The sequence below is a fragment of the Dipodomys spectabilis genome, unplaced genomic scaffold, assembly GCF_019054845.1.
Source record: "Dipodomys spectabilis isolate Male_0828 unplaced genomic scaffold, ASM1905484v1 ptg000164l, whole genome shotgun sequence".
Classification (NCBI taxonomy): Eukaryota; Metazoa; Chordata; class Mammalia; order Rodentia; family Heteromyidae; genus Dipodomys; species Dipodomys spectabilis.
The window spans coordinates 1,467,183-1,485,146 of NW_024870841.1; positions in this window are offsets into that span (position 1 = coordinate 1,467,183).

Below are 17,964 nucleotides of genomic sequence, written 5' to 3' on the forward strand. Positions count from 1 at the left end.
GCAGAGAACTTCCCAAACATGCAAAAAGATAGGCCTGTCCAGATACAAGAAGCCTTTAGAACCCCAAATAGACCAGACCAGAATAGGACATCCCACCGTCACATTATATTCCACACAGGATCAACTCAGAACAAGGAAAAGATCCTTAAAGCTGTCAGAGAGAAAAGGGTAATCACTTATAAAGGGAAACCAATTAGAATCACCTCAGATTTCTCAGCAGAGACAATCAAAGCAAGAAGAGCCTGGAATGATGTATGCCATGCCCTAAAAACAAACAACTATCAACCAAGAATACTATACCCAGCTAAACTCTCCTTCATAACTGAAGGCCAAATAAAAACCTTCCATAGCAAAGAAAAATTGAAACAATACATCTCCACCAAACCAGCCCTACAAAAGATTCTTAAAGATGTCCTACACATAGAAAACCAACAAGACAGCAATAAAGGCCAAGAAACTGCACCCAAACTGAGAATCCAAGAACCATAGGAAGAACCCAGTTTTCGCATCCCCCAAGAAGGTAGATAACATGGCAGGAACTCCCAAATACCTCTCAGTCCTATCTCTTAATGTTAACGGACTGAACTCTCCAATTAAGCGACATAGACTCTCTAGTTGGATTAAAAAACAAGACCCTTCTATCTGCTGCCTGCAGGAGTCACATCTTGCCCGTAAAAACAAACACATTTTCAATGTTAAAGGCTGGAACAAAATCTACCAAGCAAACGGACCGCATAAACAGGCGGGAGTTGCAATCCTAATATCAGATAAAATAGACTTCAAATTAAAATTCGTGAAAAGAGATAAAGAAGGTCGCTACATACTAATTAAAGGATCTCTCCTTCAGGAGGATATTACAATTCTAAATATCTATTCGCCAAACAATGGAGCAACCAAATTTATCAAAGAAACACTACTTTCCCTCAAATCCCATATAGATCCAAAGACATTAATAGTTGGGGATTTTAACACACCACTCTCCCCACTAGATAGATCAACTCGGCAAAAACTCAACAGAGAAACCGCAGATCTAAACAGCTGCATAGATCAACTAGACTTAACAGACATTTACCGAACATTTCACCCAGCAGCATCAGAATACACGTTTTTCTCAGCAGCACATGGAAAGTTTTCTAAAATAGACCACATTTTAGGCCACAAAGCAAACTTGTCGAAATTCAGAAACATTGAAGTTATACCTTGCATTCTCTCTGACCACAAGGGAATAAAGTTAGAACTCAACACCAAAAGCCACCAAAGAAAGTCCGGTATCACATGGAGGCTGAACAACACACTGCTGAATCATGAGTGGGTCATGGAAGAGATTAGAAAGGAAATTCAAATGTTCATGCTATTCAACAAAAATGAACACACAAAATACCAGCTCCTCTGGGACACAGCAAAGGCAGTACTCAGAGGCAAGTTTATAGCTCTGAGCTCCTACAACAACAAATTGGAGAGATCTGAAACTAACAATTTAATGACACATCTAAACCTCCTTGAAAAAGAGCAGCAAGATAAACCCCAATCCAGTAAACGGAAAGAAATAATCAAAATTAAATCAGAATTAAATGAATTAGAATCCAAAAAAACTATAGAAAGAATCAACAAAACAAAGAGTTGGTTCTTTGAAAAACTTAACAAAATTGACAGACCCTTAGCAAACCTTATCAGAAAAAGAAGAGAACACACCCAAATTAATAAACTCAGAAATGAGAATGGAAACATCACCACGGAAACAACCAAGATTCAGAACATTATAAGGGAATACTTCTCAAAACTTTATGCTAATAAGTTTGAGAACTTGACAGAAATGGACCTCTTCCTAGCAAATATTGACATGCCAAAACTAAACCAAGATGAGGTAAACTATCTTAACAGGCCCATATCAAGCATTGAAATAGAAACAGCAATAAGACACCTCCCAGCTAAGAAAAGTCCAGGACCAGATGGTTTTACAGCGGAATTTTACAAGGCCTTCAAAGCAGAGCTCACACCAATTCTCCTCCAACTCTTCAATGAAATTGAAAGAGAAAGATCACTACCGAACACATTCTATGAAGCCATCATAACCCTCATCCCAAAACCAGGCAGGGACTCATCAAAGAAAGAGAACTATAGACCCATTTCTTTGATGAACATTGATGCAAAACTTCTCAGCAAAATTTTGGCCAACCGATTTCAACAATTCATCCAAAAAATCATACACCACGATCAAACAGGATTCATTTCAGGGATGCAAAGCTGGTTCAATATACGCAAATCAATTAATATTATTCATCACATCAACAGGAGCAAGAATAAGAACCACATGGTTATCTCAATAGACGCAGAAAAAGCATTCGACAAGATCCAACACCCCTTTATGATGAAGGTTTTGGAAAAATTAGGAATCCATGGAACATTCCTCAATACAATAAAGGCTGTATATGACAAACCTACAGCCAGCATTATACTCAATGGTGAAAAACTAAAGCCATTTCCTCTTAACTCAGGAACAAGACAAGGATGCCCACTCTCTCCATTTCTCTTCAATCTAGTATTAGAATGCCTAGCTAAAGCAATAAGACAAGATGCAGACATAAAGGGGATCCAAATAGGGAAAGAAGAAATAAAACTCTCCCTCTTTGCAGATCACATGATCTTGTATTTAAAGAATCCCATAGATTCCACTCCCAAATTACTCAAGCTGATTCAAAACTTTGGCAAAGTAGCAGGTTATAAAATTAACCCCCAAAAATCAATGGCTTTTCTGTATGCCAACAATGAGAAAAGTGTGGCTGAAATTAGGAAAGAAACTCCATTTGTAATAGCCCCACAAAAAATAAAATACCTAGGAATTAACTTAACTAAAGAAGTGAAGGACCTCTATGATGAAAACTTTAAAATCTTGAAAAAGGAAATCAACACAGAACTTAAAAAATGGCAAAACCTCCCATGCTCCTGGATTGGAAAGATTAACATCGTAAAAATGGCAATACTTCCCAAGGCTATCTACAAATTCAACGCAATACATATCAAAATTCCACCCTCATTCTTCAAGGAAATAGAAAAGGCAATCCAAAAATTCATATGGAACAATAAAAGACCCCGAATAGCAAAAACGCTCCTCAACGGAAAGAACACTGCTGGAGGAATATCAATACCAAATTTCAAACTCTACTATAAAGCCATAGTAATCAAAACAGCTTGGTATTGGCATAAGAACAGACCTCAGGACCAATGGAATAGAATTGAAAACCCAGAAATGAACCTACAGACCTATAGCTATCTAATCTTCGATAAGGGAGCTAAAACAATAGAATGGAAGACGGACAGCCTCTTCAGTAAATGGTGCTGGCAAAACTGGTTAACTACATGTAGAAAACTAAAGCTAGATCCTTATATATCACCCTGCACCAGAATCAACTCCAAATGGATCAAAGACCTTGAACTCAAAGCAGACACTCTGAAAACATTACAGGATGGAATAGGAGAAACCCTGGGTCTCCTTGGCTCAGGCCGAAATTTTCTGAATAGAGACCCGGAAACACAACAAATCAAAGAAAGGCTGGACAAATGGGATTGTATAAGGTTGCAGAGCTTCTGCAGGGCAAATGACATAGCTAGCAAGATCAATAGAAAGCCCACGGACTGGGAGAAGATCTTTACTAGCCATACAACGGACAAGGGTCTCATATCTAAAATATACTTGGAACTCAAAAAATTAAACCACCCAACAACAAATCCTCAAAGAAACAACTGCCCAATAAGTAAGTGGGCGAAAGACTTAAAGAGAAGCTTCTCTGAAGAAGAAAGAAGGATGGCCAATAGACACATGAAGAAATGTTCAACATCCCTAGCCATAAAAGAAATGCAAATCAAAACAACATTGAGATATCACCTCACTCCAGTTAGAACAGCAAAAATCAAGAACTCTAACAACAACAGATGCTGGAGGGGATGTGGACAGAAAGGAACCTTACTTCATTGTTGGTGGGAATGTAAACTTGTTCAACCACTTTGGAAAGCAGTATGGAGGTTCCTCAAAAGACTCCACATAGAGCTCCCCAATGACCCAGCAATCCCACTTTTGGGCATTTACCCAAATGATCACAAACAAGGCCACACTAAAGCTACCAGCACAACTATGTTTATTGCAGCATTATTTACCATAGCTAAGACATGGAACCAACCCAGATGCCCCTCAGTAGATGAATGGATCAAGAAGATGTGGTATATCTACACAATGGAATTCTATGCCTCCATCAGAAAGAATGACATTTCCCCATTTGTTAGGAAATGGAAAGGCTTGGAAAAAATTATATTAAGTGAAGTAAGCCAGGCCCAAAGAAACATAGGTCCCATGGTTTCCCTTAATTGCAATATCTAGTATAGGTATGAGTCAAGCGGAAAAAGTCAGATAATGTGATGTTAGGAAAACGAACCCTCAAATATGTATTTTAATGTTTTTGTTTCTTTCATGCATGTGTTTCTAACGCATTTATAAGATTATTTCTTTGTTGCTTTGTATGTCCCTCCCCCACAGTGTAACCCCCGCTTTCACTATATTTGATGTCAGTATAACATGTGGAGGAGATGGGGACAAACAAGTCGTTTAAGGATTCAGGTGGACCTCTTGCAACAATGAGAAGTACAAAAAGTCATCTCAAAACCAGCTTTACAATGTCGGTGGGGGGGAGGGGGGGTATGATTGGGTGGGAGGGAGGGGGGAGGCTGGGAAGGGAGGTGAAGAGTAAACAAAGGAGGCTGCAATGCTTGGTAAGAAATGTATGCATTGTCCTGCCCATGTAATTGTAACCCCTCTGTACAGTATGTTCTCAAATAAAATAAAATAAAATTAAAAAAAAATAAAATGTTTCCAAGCTGTGTTATTTTATATGCTTGCTGTAGGTCTTTGTAATAATTGGCTACCTGCAACCTGTAAGCTCTATTATAAATATTACAATATACTATACTTCAAAATGAGGCTTCTGGGATAATTTCCCTTAAAGCAATTAAAGTGTTCTGAAAACACTATGGGACAGTGATATCACAATGAAAATGTGGTAGAAATATCATGTTATAATGTTTTGAAATCACCATTAACTGTTGATGCCTACTACGATGAGATCACAGTAGGTTTGAGATGTCACAAAAAGGTATGGATAGCAAAATGGTATACAGGATCACAATTTTCACTAACTCATAATGAATATATGAGTTCACAGAAGAACTGTGATGTCTCTAAAGTATGTATTGTGAAAAATGTAATGAAGTGCTAGCAAGTTCCTGATTTCACTATGTGACAGAATGGTCATGACATCTGGCAGTGTGATGTCAGAGTTGCCTTGATATCACAGAAGATGTCTTTATTTTTTTTAATTTAATTTTTTTGTGTGAACATACTGTACAGAGGGGTTACAATTACATGGGCAGGATAATGCGTACATTTCTTATCAAGCATTGCAGCCTCCTCCTTTCTTTACCCTTCACATCCCTCCCCAACCTCCCCTCCCAACCCTCTAAAGAATCCTCCCATCCCCCCTCCCCACCGCACCAACATTGTAAAGGTCGTTTTCGACATGACAACTTGTATTTTTCATTGATACAACAGGTCCACTTGTATCATAAATGACTAGTTTTTTCCCATCTCCTCCACAAGTTATACTGACATCAAATATAGTGAAAGCAGGGGTTATACTGTGGGGGAGGGACATACAAAGCAACAAAGAGATAATCTTATAAATGCATTAGACACAAATGCATGAAAGAAAAAAGCATTAACATACATATCTAAGGGTTCATTTTCCTAACATCACATGATCTGACCTTTTCCACTTGACTCATACATATACTAGATATTGCAAAGAAGGGAAACCATGGGACCTATGTTCCTTTGGGCCGAACTTACTTCATTTAATACAATTTTTTTCCAAGTTTTTCCACTTCCTAACAAATGGGGCAATGCCATTCTTTCTGATGGAGGCATAGAATTCCATTGTATATATATACCAAATTTTCTTGATCCATTCATCTACTGAGGGGCATCTGGGTTGGTTCCATATCTTAGCAATGGTAAATAATGCTGCAATAAACATCGTTGTGCTGTTAGCTTTAGTGTGGTCTTCTTTGCAAACATTTGGGTAAATGGCCAAAAGTGGGATTGCTGGGTCATAGGGGAGCTCTATGGGAAGTCTTTTGAGGAACCTCCATACTGCTTTCCAAAGGGGTTGAACAAGTTTACACTCCCACCAACAATGAAGTAAGGTTCCCTTCTGTCCACATCCCCTCCAGCATCTGTTGTTTGAGTTCTTGATTTTTGCCATTCTAACTGGACTGAGGTGGTATCTCAATGTTGTTTTGACTTGCATTTCTTCATGTGTCTATTGGCAATCCTTCTTTCTTGTTCAGAAAGGGTTCTCTTTGTCTTTAGCCCACTTATTTATTGGGCAGTTGTTTCTTTGAGGATTTGTTGTTGGGGGATTTAATTTTTTGAGATCCAAGTATATTTTAGATATGAGACCCTTGTCTGTTGTATGGCTAGTGAAGATCTTCTCCCAATCCTTGCGCTTTCTATTGATCTTGCTAGCTACATCCTTTGTCAAGCAGAAGCTCTGCAACTTCACACAATCCCATTTCTCCAAACTTTCTATGATTTGTTTTATTTCCGGGTCTGTACTCAGAAAATTTCGGTCTGAGCCAAGGAAACCTAGGGTTTCTCCTATTCCATCCTGTAATGTTTTCAGAGTGTCTGCTTTGACTACGAGGTCTTTGATCCATTTGGAGTTGATTCTCGTACAGGGTGATACATCAGGATCTAGCTTTCGTTTTCTACAAGTAGTTAATCAATTTTGCCAGTACCATTTACTGAAGAGGCTGTCTTTCATCCATTCGATTGTTTTAGCTCCCTTATCGAAGATTAGTTGGCTATAGGTCTGGAGGTTCATTTCTGGGATTTCAATTCTATTCCATTGGTCCTGAGGTCTGTTCTTATGCCAATACCAAGCTGTTTTGATTACTATGGCTGCATAGTAGAGTTTGAAATTTGGTATTGATATTCCTACAGCAGTGTTCTTTCCGTTGAGGAGCGTTTTTGCTATTCTGGGTCTTTTATTGTTCCCTATGAATTTTTGGATTGCCTCTACTATTTCCTTGAAAAATGAGGTTGGAATTTTGATAGGTATCGGATTGAATTTGTAGATAGCCTTGGGAAGTATTGCCATTTTTACGATGTTAATCTTTCCAATCCAGGAGCATGGGAGGTTTTGCCATTTTTTAAGTTCTGTGTTGATTTCCTTTTTCAAGATTTTAAAGTTTTCATCATAGAGGTCCTTCACTTCTTTAGTTAAGTTAATTCCTAGGTATTTTATTTTTTGTGGGGCTATTACAAATGGAGTTTCTTTCCTAATTTCAGCCACACTTTTCTCATTGTTGGCATACAGAAAAGCCATTGTTTTGGGTGGGTTAATTTTATACCCTGTACTTTGCCAAAGTTTTGAATCAGCTAGAGTAATTTTGGAGTAGAGTCTATGGGATTCTTTAAATACAAGATCATGTCATCTACAAAGAGGGAGAGTTTTACTTCTTTTTCCCTATTTGGATCCCCTTTATGTCTGCATCTTATCATATTTCTGTAGCTAGGCATTTTAATACTAGATTGATGAGAAGTGGAGAGAGTGGACATCCTTGTCTTGTTCCTGAGTTAAGAGGAAATGGCTTTAATTTTTCACTATTAAGTATAATGCTGGCTGTAGGTTTGTCATATACAGCATTTATTATATTTAATGTTCCATGGATTCCTAATTTTTCCAAAACCTTCATCTTAAAGGGGTGTTGGATCTTGTCGAATGCTTTTTCTGTATCTATTGAGATAACCATGTTGTTCTTATCCTTGTTCCTGTTGGTGTGATGAATAATATTAATTGATTTGGCTATATAGAACCAGCTTTCCATTCCTGAAATGAATACTGTTTGATCGTGGTGTATGATTTTTTGGATGAGTTCTTTAAGTCGACTGGCCAAAATTTTGTTGAGAAACTTTGCATCAATGTTCATCAACGAAATGGGTCTATAGTTCTCTTTTTTGATGAATCCCTGCCTGGTTTTGGGATGAGGGTTATGATGGCTTCATAGAATGTCTTCGCTAGTGAACTTTCTCTTTCAATTTCATTGAAGTGTTGGAGGAGTATTTGTGTGAGCTCTGCTTTGAAGGCCTTGTAAAATTCCGCTATAAATCCATCTGGTCCTGGACTTTTCTTAGCTGGGAGGTCTCATTGCTGTTTCTATTTCAATGCTTGATATGGGCCTGTTAGGATGGTTTAACTCATCTTGGTTTAGTTTTGGCATGTCAATATTTGCTAGCAAAAGGTCCATTTCTGTCAAGTTCTCAAACTTATTAGGATAAAGTTTTGAGATGTATTCCCTTATCATTTTCTGGATCTTCGTTGTTTCCATGGTGATGTTTCCATTCTCATCTTTGAGTTTATTTATTTGGGTGTGTTCTCTTCTTTTTCTGATAAGATTTGGTAAGTGTCTGTCAATATTGTTAATTTTTCCGAAGAACCAACTCTTTGTTTTGTTGTTTCTTTCTATAGTTTTTTTGGATTCTAATTCATTTAATTCTGATTTAATTTTAATTATTTCTTTCTGTCTACTGGATTGGGTTTTATCTTGCTGCTTTTTTTCAAGGAGGTTTAGATGTGTCATTAAATTGTTGGTTTCAGATCTCTCCAATTTGTGTGTGTAGGAGCTCCGAGCTATAAACTTGCCTCTGAGTACTGCCTTTGCTGTGTACCAGAGGAGATGGTAATTTCTGTGTTCATTTTTGTTGAATAGCATGAACATTTGAATTTCCTTTCTAATCTCTTCCTTGACCCACTCGTGATTCACCAGTGTGTTGTTCAGCCTCCATGTGATACCGGACTTTCTTTGGTAGCTTTTGATGTTGAGTTCTAATTTTTTTTCCCTTGTGGTCAGAGAGAATGCAAGGTATAACTTCAATGTTTCTGAATTTAGACAAATTTCCTTTTGACCTGAAATGTGGTCTATTTTAGAAAATGTTCCATGTTATGCTGAGAAAAACGTGTATTCTGATGCTTCTGGGTGAAATTTTCTGTAGATGTCTGTTAAATCTAGTCGATCTATGCAGCTGTTTAGATTTGCAGTTTCTCTGTTGAGTTTTTCCGAGTTAATCTATCTAGTGGGGAGAGTGGTGTGTTAAAATCCCCAACAATTAATGTCTTTGGATCTATATGGGATTTGAGGAAAAGTAGTGTTGCTTGGATAAATTTGGGTACTCCATTGTTTGGCAAATAGATATTTAGAATTGTAATATCCTCCTGAAGGAGAGATCCCTTATTAGTATGTACCGACCTTCTTTACCTCTTCTCACGAATTTTACTTTGAAGCCTATTTTATCTGATATTAGGATTGCAACTCCTGCCAGTTTTTTTGGGCTGTTTGCTTGGTAGATTTTGCTCCAGCCTTTCACATTGGAAATGTGTTTGTTTTTACCGGCAAGATGTGATTCTTGAAGGCAGCAGATAGAAGGGTCTTGTTTTTTAATCCAACTGGACAGTCTATGTGGCTTAATTGGAGAGTTAAGTTCGTTAATGTTGATAGAGAGAATTGAGAGGTATTTGGGAGTTCCTGCCATGTTATCCACCTTCTTGGGGGCTTTGAAAACTGTGTTCTTCCTATGGTTCTTGGATTCTCAGTTTGGGTGCAATTTCTAGGCCTTTATTGTGGTCTTGTTGGTTTTCTATGTGTAGGACATCTTTAAGAATCATTTGTAGGGCTGGTTTGGTGGAGGTGTATTGTTTCAATGTTTCTTTGCTATGGAAGGTTTTTATTTGGCCTTCAGTTATGAAGGAGAGTTTAGCTGGGTACAGTATTCTTGGTTGATAGTTGTTTGTCTTTAGGTCATGGCATACATCATTCCAGGCTCTTCTTGCTTTGTCTCTGCTGAGAAAGCTGAGGTGATTCTAATTGGTTTCCCTTTTAGGTGATTAATCTTTTTTCCTCACAGCTTTAAGGATCTTTTAATTGGTTTGAGTTGATCCTGTGTGGATTATAATGTGAAGGTGGGATGTCTATTCTGGTCTGGTCTATTTGGTGTTCTAAATGTTCTTGTATCTGACTAGGCCTATCTTTTTGCATGTTTGGGAAGTTCTCTGTGAGGATCCTCTTAAACAAATTTCCTAGACCATTAACTTCTGTTTCTAGGTGCTCCTCTGCAGCCATTATCCTTAAATTAGGCCTTCTGATAGTGTCTTCCATGTGTTGTATAGATCTATAATATTTCTTGGACTTGTCTTCGATGGTTGTGTGTTTTTTCTCTATAAGAGCTAGTGGCCTTGATATCACAGAAGATGTCTTTTAAAACATGTCATAGCTGAAATATTATGTTTCAAAACAAATTATTAGCTCACAAATTGAAACAAATTATTAGCCTAAAGTATCACATGGACAAAGAAATATAGCGGAGAAGACAGGTTTGTGATGGCACAGTGGGTTACTGATATCATTATGGCAATGTGATGACACAAAGGTGATTAGTTCACAATGGGTTTCTGATAAAACACATGCCACATTTGAAATAGGATGACATTGCAGAATAGGAATTTACAATGTGTCTATGATGTCACAATGCAATGTGATGTCATAAGTTTTGATATGATTGTAAGTTTTGTGATATAACAATGATCTTAAGCTATCATAAGGACAATGTGACACAGTTGGTGTCACAAAAAGGTTTTGATGTCACAATGGCAGGTTGAATCTCAATTGTAATTCACAATGAATATATGGGTATACTAAAGACAATTGTGTCACAAAGGACATGTGTTTTTTAAAAGTGCTTAGCGGTCCTAATAGTTTTAATCAACATCTCTCATAGAAACCAGTTTTATTGTTCCAGTTCAAAGTCCAAGATTTTAGACTCACATGACGTGCCATAATAGTAAAGAGAGCTTGGTCAGAGGGGAAAAATAGATGCAGCTTGGTTATGGAGACAGAGTTGAGCTCTCAAAATTGTCCTTAGCAGTAGCTACAGCAGCTGCTACCATTGCAACCTCATAAACAAATACAACCCAGAACACAGTCACCAAAAGTGGTGTGTGAGCAGATTATAGTCACCACCAGCAAAAAACTGACATGGAGCAAACAATTTCATACTGCTCACCACAGACATTTGCAGACCACAGATGGCCTGGAAAACCATGGAAAGGCATGAGAACCACACAAGCAAGACTTCCTTACTCCTTTCCACAGAGCAAGAGTGCGAAAGTAGATACTCCCCAACCACAAGAGGAGAACTCCATCCTTGATACTGACAAAGACATGGCAGAACACCCCATTCTAAGGCCTTTGAAGAAACCAGTATGAGCCATTTAACAGATCAAAGGAACCTGACATGCCAGGTTCAGATCCAGGCAAGGTGAAAGTTTTACTTTCCAGGCAGAGGAATCTCTGCCCATGGATGACTGACTTTCATCACTGGGTAAGAGGCTCCCTCACCACAATGTAGTACAGTCAGCAGACCTAGCTGCCTGAGAGTAAAAGAAAAAATAGGAAACTCATTAGATATAAACCCTGACAATGGCTCCAGGCTGGGCTATATAAGTGTCTCAGGAGCTAGCCCCTCAGGGAAAAGCTACACATTCTGACATGCCTCAACTTTACCCTGAGCCTATTACAGCAACTCCAAGCTAGAAGAAACAGCCATCTCTCTCTTATGTGATACTCAAAGGAAATCACCATCCCATTGAATTAACCTGGGAAGGTGTTATAAAATCTCTAGTAAGGAAGAGCGTTGTTCTGCCTGCTGAAACAAATTGATTTAAGAAACCAATGAAGCCACAGGAAAATCAAACACTGATAGAAAACCAGAGCACCAATAAACTGGTTAAGGTCTCAGGGGAGATAGAATATCCTCTCTGAAAAAAAAAATGGAAGAACCCTTTGTCTATTTGTTTTTAGAATTTTTTAAAAAATGCTTTCTAATTTTTCATCATTTTTATTTTTGTTTTTTTATTGTTTTTATTTTTTCTCTTGGTCCTTTTGTGCTTCCTTTGCTATATTTAATAGCTGTTCAATTCATCTTCAGATATATATCCATATTCAATTATTTGACCTTATTCTTAATTGTGCACATACTAATTAATGTATTCATTACTTAATTCACAAACACATCATTAACTCCCTTAGTTGTATTATTCCTTTATACATTTTAATTGTTTCATTTAAAAATGTTGCCTTTTTCCTTTTTCCTTTTCCTCTATCTCCCTTCTTCTTTCCTTCTAATATTACTTCTCTCAGAATTTAGGTATTATGTTATCTGGCTCCATTTCCATCCACATTTGTCTCTAATTTTATTTCTCCTCACAATTCTCCCTGAACTTACTAATTTCTGGTCTTCTGACTTCTTCTTTGATTTTCTTAGTCTATGTATCCCTAGTTGTTTGTTGTTGAACTAGATTGTATCTAATGAACTGGATTGTATATGTAATTATTTTGACTGTGTTAAACAATTTGTGCAACTACAGAGCTTAGGTTGATGATTTCCTAAAACAGTGTTCTCGCACAGTATTGGTTTGCCTTCAAACAAAAATTGGCAGAAAACGGTGGAGAAAGACAAGAAAAATAGTTGGCCAGGTATCTCTTCTCCCACTAACAATGAGTGGGAGTCTTTATCTTGGGGTTCATTTCTCCTAACATCAACTTATCTGACCGTTTCTGCTTGTTTCAAACATATACTAGTTATTGCAAATAAGGAAAACCATGAGACCTATTTTTCTTTGAGCCTTGCTTGTTTCACTTAATATAATTTTTTCCAAGTTCTTCTATTTCCTAACAAATGGGGCAATGCCATTCTTTCTGAGGGAGGCAGAGAATTCTATTGTGTCTATATACCACATTTTCTTGATCCATTCATCTATTAATGGGCATCTGAGGTGGTTCCAAATCTTAGTTATCATAAATAATGCTGTAACAAGAAATAGTTGTGCTGGTAGCTTTAATATGGTCTTGGTCTTGTTTGCGATTCTTCAGGTAAATGCCCAAAAGTGGTCTTGCTAGGTCAAGGGAGGTCTATATGGAGTCTTTTGAAGAATCTCCAATACTACTTTCCAAATGGGTTGAACAAATTTACAAGACAAGCTCTCAAACATTTTTTCTAACATATTTATGATTTTTTTTGTTGATTTGCATGCCCCTCCCCCAAGGAATAACCCCTATTTTCATTGTATTTGTGCAGGGGAAGGGAAAAACCAATTGGTTAAATAGGGATAAGGTAGACCCATTGCAACAATGAGATGTACAAGATCTAATGTCAAAAAAACTTTATAACATTCGTGCAGAAGTGGTGGTGGGATATGAAGATATGGGAAGATGAAACAAAGAAGGAGGCAATAATGAGTGATAAGAAATATACTCATTAATTGCTTATGTAATTGTAACACCTCTGTACAGTATTTTCACAATAAAAATAATATAATAAATAAATATAATAATCCAGAGCAGAGTTCCCAAAATCCTCTACAACCACTACTGGTACATATGCTGATTGAAAAGTTTGAAAGCCTGCAAAAGACTCTGGGTGAACGTGCTAGGGAAATGCAAGAGCATGATGAGGCCAAGGAAAGATTAATACAGGAATTAATAAGCCTGAGAGGCTGATCAAAGAGTAATTGAGGAATTGCATGAGCAAGATGAGAAAAAGAAATGATTAATAGATGCATTAATGGAATCCATAAACAGAAACCTTGGGCAATCCCTAGAGGCTACAAAGGAAATGCTGGATGAAGCCCTATGAAAGGAAAGTTTGTCCAATTAACTTACAACCAATGAAGAGATTTTAGAATACATACTGAAAACCATATTAAGAATGTAAAGAAGTCCATACAAGACGTAAAACAAAGCTCCAACAAAGAATCTGAAGCCATCAAATCTGACCAATTAGAAGGAAAGGAAATAAGAACACAACAGAAAGCCTTGAGAGTAGGTTAGTCTGTGCAGGGATACAGTCTCTGGGACTGAAGACAGCCTTGACACTTATAAAAAATGTACAAATCTAAGAAGTATGACAGATCTATTCAATAATTAGAAGAGACCACCAAAAGGCTTAATTTAAGGCTAATAATTGTAGAGGAAAGCTAAGAGAAGTGAAATGTCTAGGACATTTATTTAACAGGATCCTAGCAGAAAACTTTCCAAACATGCCAAATGATAGGTCCATTCAAACACAAGAAGACTTTAGAACACCAGATAGAACAGAACAGCATGGAACAACCCACTGTCACATTATAATCCACACAGGATCATTTGAGAGAAAGGAAAGGCTGATTAAAGCTTTCAGGGAGAAATATTAATCACCTATAAAGGGAAACCAATCAGAATAATTTCAGAATTCTCAGCAGAGTCAATGAAAGTAAAAGGGCCTGGAATTGACTGGGAAGGTGGCTCAGGTCCTGGGTTTGATTCCTCAGCACCACATAAGCAAAAAGAGAAATGCTGGAAGTGGCTCTGTGACTCAAGTGGTAGATTGCTAGCCTTGAGCTGAAGAGCTGAGGGACAGCACCCAGGCCCAGAGTTCAGGCCCTATGACTGGACTCCCCCCAAAAAAGGGGGCCTGGAATGATGTTGTTTGTCCTAAAGACAAACAACTATCAACTAAAAATACACCACTCAGCTAAATTCTCCTTCATAACATAAGGACAAATAAAAATCTTTCAGAAAAAACTAACACAGAAACCATATATCTCCACCAAATAGTATTATAAAAGACATGTAAGTGTATCCTACACATTGAAAACCAGCAAGAGCACAATAAAAGCCAAGAAGCAGCCCTTGAACAGAGAGTCTAAGAATCATAGGTAAAATCCAGTTGGCACAGCCCCAAACAAGATGGATACCATGGCAGCAAGTACCAAACACCTCAATCCTAATTCTCAGTTTTAAATGGAATCAACTCTCCAATTAATCCACATAGATTGTCTACTTGGATAAAAACTTCTGTCTTCAAGAAACATACCTTGTACACAAAAACAAACGTCTCGTGAAAATGGAAAGATGGAGTAAAGTCTAGCAAGCGAACAGCCACCATAAACAGATGGTAGTTGAAATCCAAATGTCAGATACAATGGACTTCAAGTTAAAATTATCAAGAAGAGATAAAGAATATCATTACATATTCATTAAGGGATCTCTCCTTCAGAAGTATATTACAATTTTAAATATCTGTTCACCAAAAAACAGAACACCCAAATTAATCCAAGGAACATTACTTGCCCTAAAATCTCATATAGATTGAAAGACATTAATTGTTGGGGACTTTAAATCACCACTATCCTAGCTGGATAGAACAATACAACAAAACTCAAGAGAGAAACCTCAGATATAAAGAACTGCATAGATCAACTAGACTTAACAGACATGTACAGAATATAACACCCATCAGCATCTGAATACATATTCTTCTCAGCAGCTCATGGAACATTTTCCAAAATAGATCACATTTTAGGTGACAAAGAAAATTTGTCCAAATTCAGAGAGATTGAAATTATCCACTGCAGTCTCTCAAACCACAAGGGAATAAAAGGAGAATTCAACACCAAAAGCCACCCAAGAAAATCCTGTAACACATGGAGGCTGAACAACACCTTGTTGAACCACCAGTGGGTCATGGAACATATTAGAATGGACATTCAAATGCTCATGATATTTAACAAAAATGAACACACAAATTACCAGCTCCTCTGGGACACAGCTAAGGTAGTACTCAGATGCAAGTTTATAGCTGGGTCCATATACCAACAAATTGGAGGGATTTGAAAACCAATAATTTGAAAATTCTACCAGGGCTATCTACAAATTTAATGCAATACCTATCAACATTTCAACCTCATTCATCAATGAAATACAAGGAGCAACCCCCCAATTCACATGCAACACTGAATAACAAAAGCAATCTTTAGCAAAAAGAACAGTGCTGGGAGTATATCAATACACAATTTCAAATTCCAATACAAAGCTATAGTAATCAGAGCAGCTTTTTCCTGGCACAAGAATAGACCTGAGGTACAATGGAATTGAAGAGAAGACCCAGAAATAAACCCACAGATCTGTAGCTGCCTGAACTTATATTAGGGAGCTAAAAAAATAGAATGGTTGAAAGACAGCCTCTTCTCTAAATGCTGCTTTCCAAATTTAGTAAACAAAAAAAACTGAACCTAAATTCTTATATGTCACCCTGTACCAGAATCAACTCCAAATGGATCAAAGACTTCACTAAGAAAGCAGACACATGGAAACATTAGAGGAAGGAATAGGAGTTATTCTAGGGTTCCTTGACAACGGACAAATTTTTCTGAAGAAAGACCCAGAAACACAAAAACTCAAGGAAAAAGTTGGACAAAAGGGATTTTGTGCAACAGCATACTTCTGCAGGGGAAAGTACATAGCTACCAAGATAAAAGGAAAGCCCAGAGATTGGGAACAAATCTTCATTACCCATCCAACAGACAAGGGTCTCTTACGTAAAATAGAATTAGAACTCACAAAATTGAACCCAACACCAACAAATTCTCAAAGAAACAGCCGTCCCACTAATAAATGGGTTAAAGACTTGCAGAGAAACCATAGCAAGAAAGAAAAAAACCACTTGTTTTGCTACCTTGGTGTTGATTTCACTTAACATCATCTAATCTGGTCAATATGTACATAGCATTTGACATTTTCTGCTTGACCAGACATATACTAGTTATAGCAAATAACTTGTTTCTTTCTCCATTTTTTTTTGCTTTGTATGTTCCTCCCCTACAATATAACCCCTGTTTTCACTGTACATAATGTCGATGCCCTGCATCTTGTATATACACTTCTCTTACTTGGGGAGAGAAAGAGAAAAAAAAGTTTATATAGGGATACAGGTTGTCCATTGTAACAATGACATCTACAAGACACTTTGTTGAAAAAGGAACTTTAAAATAGGTGTGGGGGGTGGGGAGAATGTAGTTGTGGAGGCGGAAGGGATGGTAGGGGAAAAACAAAGGAAGAGGCAATGCTTGATAGGAAATGTACTCATTACCTTGCTCAGGTAACTGTTACCCCTCTGTACAGTATTCTTTTTTTATTGTGAAAATACCGTACAGAGGGGTTACAATTACATGGGAAATGAAATAAGTACATTTCTACTTAAGCATTGTTGCATCCTTCTTTGTTTCCCCTTACTATCCCTTACGATTTCCTCCCACAATAGCTATCACCCCGCATACCCCGCTGATAAAGTTGAAAAGTTCGTTTTTCGACATAATATCTTGTACATCTCGTTGTTGCAATGGGTCCAATTTGTTTTTCCCTTCCTCTCCACAAATTATACTAACATCAAATACAGTGAAAACAAGGTTGATACCGTCTGCAAGAGTCCAACAAAACAACAAAGAAATATCTATAAAATTTATAAGAAACAATAGCAAGAAAGAAAAAAAATCATTTAGGTCCTTATCTTGGGGTTCATTTCACCTAACATCAACTTGTTTTAACGTTTCTGCATGTTTCAGATATACTAGGTACTACAAATATGGGAAACAATGGGACCTATTTTTCTTTGGGGCTGGTTTACTTCAATTCATAAAATTTTTTCCAAGTCTTTGCATTTCCTAGCAAATGGGGCAATGTCATTTTTTCTGATGGAGGCATTGAATTCCATTGTATATATATACCAAATTTTCTTGATCCCTTCATCTACTAGGAGCATCTACTTTGGAATACAGTATGGAGGTTCCTCAAAAGACTCCACGTAGAACTCCTCTATGAACCAGCATTCCCACTTTTGGGTATTTACCCAAATGAGCGCAATCAAGACAATACTAAATCTACCAGCACAACTATGCTTACTGCAGCATTATTTACCACAGCAAAGATATATACAGTATTCTTACAATATAAAAAATCTTAGATTTCTCTGAAGAGGAAATAAGAATA